The sequence below is a fragment of the Lonchura striata genome, chromosome 4, assembly GCF_050655825.1.
Source record: "Lonchura striata isolate lonStrDom1 chromosome 4, ASM5065582v1, whole genome shotgun sequence".
In the NCBI taxonomy this organism is placed as follows: domain Eukaryota; kingdom Metazoa; phylum Chordata; class Aves; order Passeriformes; family Estrildidae; genus Lonchura; species Lonchura striata.
Genome location: NC_140706.1, coordinates 46,945,610 through 46,950,478, shown reverse-complemented (window position 1 = coordinate 46,950,478; position 4,869 = coordinate 46,945,610). Strand labels below are relative to the sequence as shown.

Here is a 4,869-nt window from a genome sequence, read left to right as displayed (position 1 = left end):
GTAAGGTAAAAAAATAGTTAGAAGACCTGGTTTCCTTTAGTGGTCTCAAAACTACTTCTCCTGTATGTAATCTCTGTGTTCAAAGCAAGTCAAGCTCTTAAGTAAGATTAGTTCATAGATACTATGATACATAGAGGTGGCCACCTCTCTAGCCCTCCTGAAATTCAAGGCTCATGCATCACACTTTATGACAGAGGAGGACTGAAACCTTTCTTAGTTGGGAGGTCCTTTATAGAATCTTATACCTTCAGAAAAGGCCATAAGAAACTTTAGATGCAGGACTCGAGATAAAACAATTTTGCAGTACTATTGTGTTATAGTCTACCCTGTGGTCAAAATGAGGCCGGTGTATTTCATCCACCTGTGACAGAGAAGCTGAGACAAGGCACAGTCGTGTCGTTCCTCTCAGGATCACAGTATGGGGACAAACCCCACTATTCCTCACGCTGACCCCGTTGCATTGGCTACTGAACTCAAGGATCTGCTATGCTTAGCCAAATGATGCTTTTCTGATGCAGGCAGGAATATCTGTGGTGTTTTATCTTGGTGCTTTTGGTGCTTACTGTGGTTTACACTATCACGATTCAGAATGCACACGAGTGGCATTTTGTAACTGAAAGGTGTTTTCCATTTGCATTTCCATTTTGTTCATAGCCCTTGAATTAAGTCACCATGGAAAAATGCCAAATAATACACCCTTTTTTTGGCAAATAAATGTAAAAAACTTGATGCCTCAAGCATATTACATGCTTTGCAGGAAATTCCCAGCCTCTTAAAGAGACAGCCAGGCACCGTATTGGCTCTTCAGAGCAGATCAAAATTGCAGTTACTTGCAGAGTTATGGGGCTGAATGTCAGAACTCGCCTCTTTGAGCACCATTTACGTGCACCCCTTTCTAGGGGCCTGGCATCCAAGATGTAGCCACTGTTTGTCTTTAAGGGGCATCATTAAATGAGCCATGTATCCATGACACTTTCAGAAATCTAAGAAGAAAAATAGCATGTATTTGTCAGTTATCTCAAACTGCACACCCCAAGCATATAGCAATTTACCAAGGTACTAGTACGTATTTCACTAGTAATAAGAGAATTCTTTGTACTGGAATACTTGAATGTGTTTGGGGTGAATAGGTAACTTCCATCTCACAGCAAGGAATTTAAGAGTTGGACGCCCTATTATACAAGGATTATTTGATCTGTATGTATACAGCATATGCTGATAAGCCAAACTGCATTTTGGTGTAAAATGTGATCAGACGTTTAAAGCAGAACTGCCCAAGACAAAGGGCTGAACCTAGAAGACACTTTATTGATCAAGTCACTTGTGCTGCAGCAGAAGGATGTAAATTACTCAATCCATGTTCTCTTTCCATTACATCAGCTTCTACTGCTTGTTTTTGGCATGGCAGTAAAAAATTTGGGGGAAACTGGGCTCCCATACTGAGGCAGTTCAACACACAGCAAGGACTGAGCAGTTTGCATATGTCCAGCCTCACAAGATATTGCTTGTCTCAATTCTGTTCTCCTGATTTCCTGAGTATTACAGTCTGAAGTATGGGATTCTCCCTAGGGAGATATGAGGCCTTTGTGGTGTACCAGGACTGAGCTCTTCTACATGAGCTTCAATCAAAATTAGAGTCCGTGTCTGAACAGCTCTGATTTTTGAGGAAAAATATTCAGAGCCAAATCTGGACTTTGCAATTCAAGACCTTAGGACAGCTTAAAACAATGGCTGTATTTGCACTGTGACTCATGTTTAGGGTGTGGGTGGATGACGCCCTGTGACTGAAGAGCAAAGAAAAGCCAGGGGCAGGACTTCTGACCTCATCCTTGCATTTCGTTCCCAGAGAGCAAAATCCTGTTCAGAAGCTCAGTTAAACTGATGCAAAGGGACCAGTGGGCTTCAACTCCTGCCAGAGCTGCAGTACCCACTGCATATTGCTTTGGATCAGTGATGCTCATCCCTGAATGTCACCTTTGTTTAACACCAGAGAAAAAATTTGGATAAAGCTGATCAAAGGGAAAACTTAATTTGCACATTCCACAAATTTCTCAGGACTAACTTCTGTATTTTTTGTTTTGCTATTATGCCCTCTTGAGTTACAAGAGTAAGTTTTTATTGCATTATGGGTAAGACAGGTGTCTGGACACTGCAGAATGTATTTTTTTTTCCCCAGTCAAACATTTTGTTCAAGATGGAATGACTTCATTTTGTTCTTCCTGTTCACTTGAACATTATTTCATGTAGTTGGGCACTGAGGTAGCACATGGTGATGCAGGAGTGTAACTTCCCCCTCCTTAAGATCTCAATGCTTTTATTTTGTACTTGAATTACAATTCCTTGCTTCAGTTTATTTTTCCCTGCCACAACTCTTTGAAGACTATGGTAAAATTCGGATTTTTAGTAGTTTCTGTAATGTAATATATAATTTTATCAGATAAATGTGGATATCCTATAGTCTAATGATGTAAAGGAAGGTGCCAAGAGGTTCCAAGTCCAGTGTGTGAATATTAGTAGCTTTAATGACAGAATTCATGGTGGCAACCCATTGTGAAAGTCCTATGTCACTTAGACCCAAAACCACCCGAATCTGGCAGTAATTAACTTTGACTTCTGCAGAACCAGGACTTACAGTTTTAGTTTCATAGAGGAGTTGAAAGCTGAGTTACTGATAGATTCATATGATCAGAAACTTACATTTATAGCTCAAAGACTTAATTGGAAATGTGGAAAAAATGCGCAAGAAGGCTTGAAAAACTTTTCCCTCACCTTTTATTCTTATTTACTTGATAACCTGTGGAATACTGTATCTAAGTTGTTCATCCAGGAATACCTAAAACTTTGAGACTTTTTCTTAGATTTAAAATTTGCAAAGCATTGTATGACTGCAAAGTCGGATTTTGACGTTACTTAATATTTGTGTGGAGCCATAGGTGATTTGCATGGCCTCTGGCCCAAAGACATTGCAATCTAAATGAAACTCTACAATACAAGGTGCTCAGAGAGATAACAGCAAGCAAGGAAATGGAGGAGGAGTCTACTGGACAGGTTTATCGACTGTGTGGGATACATCATTACACAGCATGTCAAAAACTTTGCATTTTTAAAAGTAGGGCAGTGATTAGCCTGCTGTTACGTGGAACAGTGTTGTGGATTATGGAACTATAGGAAATAGTCTTAAGGAAGGGGTTGCATGAAGCCTATGGGAGCAGATCCATAATAATCAGACTGTGTGCTGCAGAAATAAATATCCTATTTGACTAGAAAGCCTTAGACTTTTTTTTTTTTTTTTCTGTACTGAAATGGGCAGTGCACTGCTCAGGAGCATTTGAATCTAAAATGAACATGTGAAGCATCTAATACACTTGGATTTTCTCTTCTAGTTGCTTTTGGATTTTCTTGCCTAGTTGCTTTTGAATTAGCCACTAGCTAAATAAAAACTCTGCCTTCTGTCCCACAAGCATCAGCTCATACTCAAAATGTATTTTTTGGGTTAAAAAAATGGACCATTTTATTGTGTATTTTTATTATTTATTATGTTTTCTTTACTAATTTTGATTTCTGAAAAATCTTCTGATTTTTGAAAGACTTTTTCCTCTGCACCCTTTATTTCCTTGTTTCTTTTTTTCCTACATCAGCTTTTTTTTTACTGCATCAGCTCTAACTTTTGGTAGCAATTACAGGCACTTTTTCTCCCATGCTTTTGGACTGATGTCCTTGAGAGCTCCAAATCCTCTAAATATTTTTCCTAGAGTAAACTGCCAATTTTGTGTTCCTTGCTCAGTTAGAATATCAAGAATTATCTGCGCTGTGCTGACACTCTAGGTTGCAAGGAAAGATGAGTCTTTTAAATGTGCTCATAGTGTTCAATTTTAATGTTTTGTGACTATCTGGAATTGATAAAATATCTTGATAATATAAAAACATACATAAAAAGCATACATGTTCTTATTTTATCAAGGATTTATCGTGCCTTGTAATCCTGAATGCTTACAAAGTATCAGTTTTCAGACAGGAAAAAAACTTGGGTATTGTTAAATTAAAGTAATTACCATTTTAATCTGGAAAAGATAGTACATGTAGAAATAAACCAAAATAATTAATATTAAAGATACAGTTCTAACCTGGGAGTGACAATGTCCTGGCCAAATTACAATTATAAACAGATCCCAATAGATTTCTTAAAGCACTGAGCATTTTAATTCTCTCACAGATGACTGAGTTAACTCCTTCTCTGCTATTGACCCTTATTTGTTCTGACATCTTTTAATATGTCCCTTTCTCCAGAGTGCTTAGATGTAGCATAACCTTTGATATTCCCAACAGTCTGACCTCCTAACAAGGGCATAATACTCTGCAAGTTAAGTAGGAATTCAGGACAGTTTACCTTGTTCTCACATCTAGCCAAGGCTTTGATTTTTAACAGGAAATTCTGCTGGAAGGAATATCTTACCTACCAGTCATGTAAAAATTCAAAATGTGAGAAACTTCCTTCTTTATTTTGATGACAAAAGCAAAGTTTATTGCTGATTTGCAATGGCAGCTTTCTGTTACCCCAAAGTAAGTATCAGCATAATACTCTGAAATTATTTTCTGGTTCAGGCAAGTTGGCTTTCCATTATTTGCTGGATGATATCACTATTCTTATTCACTGTTAAATCCAATTTGGGCTTCTGGGCTGAGGGTGCCAATTTTAACTAATCTGACACATTCATTTTACTGTATTGCAAAATACACTAAAAAAGTATGCCTCTGGCCACCCTAGTAGTGCTGGACTCCATCAGAGATCCTGCAGAACCAGGCTGGCTGTCCTGTGGGATGCAGCCCTGGTTAGGGAAAGGAAAATGTGGGTAGAGGGAGATAAATATA

At 38.3% G+C, this 4,869-nt stretch overlaps 1 long non-coding RNA gene across 8 annotated transcripts in view; it reads left to right on the top strand.

Annotated features, from left to right (window-relative positions):
- The window catches only part of LOC146767620 (uncharacterized), a 151,153-nt gene that overhangs the window by 45,032 nt on the left and 101,252 nt on the right, over positions 1 to 4,869 (top strand). The gene's annotated exons all lie outside the window — the stretch shown is intronic.